Consider the following 1,052-nt stretch of genomic DNA (forward strand, 5'->3'; position numbering starts at 1 on the left):
TAGTTACCTCTTCCCTGTGTCCATCCCTCCGTGCACTCCTGCTCCCTGAGCTGTCTCCCTGTGCATAAGCAGCCCTTCTTCCTTCCATGATTGTTCTCTCCAAAGAATGTATCTACCTCAGATAAATGTTCAGCTCATATGCCTGTCTTTGGTTTGGCTGAAAGCCACAGGTGTGGGCTCAATTCCAGACTTCAAAGGCAGCTAAGGGCCATAGTTTCAGTGCTTTCACTTGACTCTATCAGAGCAACACACCTGGTCCTCCCTCCCCTTCTTTTTTTTTGTCAAAATGATTTTGAGTTTTGTTCCACATTGATCTTCTCTATCCAGGGTCTCCTATATAGATCTCCCTCCAAGTGCTTAAAACTGGTAGCCAGGCACCATTTAGTTCTTCTGGTCTCATAGTCATATAGGCTGAGGACTGCATGGTGTACCAGTCATGAGGACTAATTGTTTCCATGAATCTTTGGTTTTCTCCATTCTTCTTTGCTCTGGATGAGGAGATACCCATTGTTGTATCAAGATGGCTGCTTGCAAGCTTTTAAGATCCCAGTCACTACTTGCCAAAGTAGGAGGTGGAACGATATTTTGTGTAGTATGTTATGCCAATTGAGCTTGATGTTCACTGTGACTATGGTCCCAAGCTCAGAGGTTCAACTACTCAGTCCCTCTTGGTAGCTGGCTGTGACCAAGCAGTGACTTACAACCTTGCTCCTTGTCAGCTCTACCAAACACCTGGAAATTGGGATCATACACATAAACTTATAGGACCATTGTCTGCCAACCCTATACATGGTCTTGGGTCATTCCCCGCTACATGTTGTTGTTGTTGTTGTTATGTGCCGTCGAGTCAGCCCTGACTCATAGCGACCCCTCCTTAGACCTAACTAATAGTTCAGCCTAGCCTATCCACCCATCTATCTACCCGTATACCCATGTTTGCTTTCACTGACAATGCCGTACTATATGTGCAAAAGGGTTCATCTTTGTTGTCTGTACTTCCCATGTACCTCTCTATGTCTTCCCCTTCCTCAATGCCACCATGTTGATCATTC

Source organism: Orycteropus afer, unplaced genomic scaffold (genome assembly GCF_000298275.1).
Source record: "Orycteropus afer afer isolate SDZICR_OR568_19922 unplaced genomic scaffold, OryAfe1.0 scaffold00216, whole genome shotgun sequence".
NCBI lineage: Eukaryota > Metazoa > Chordata > Mammalia > Tubulidentata > Orycteropodidae > Orycteropus > Orycteropus afer.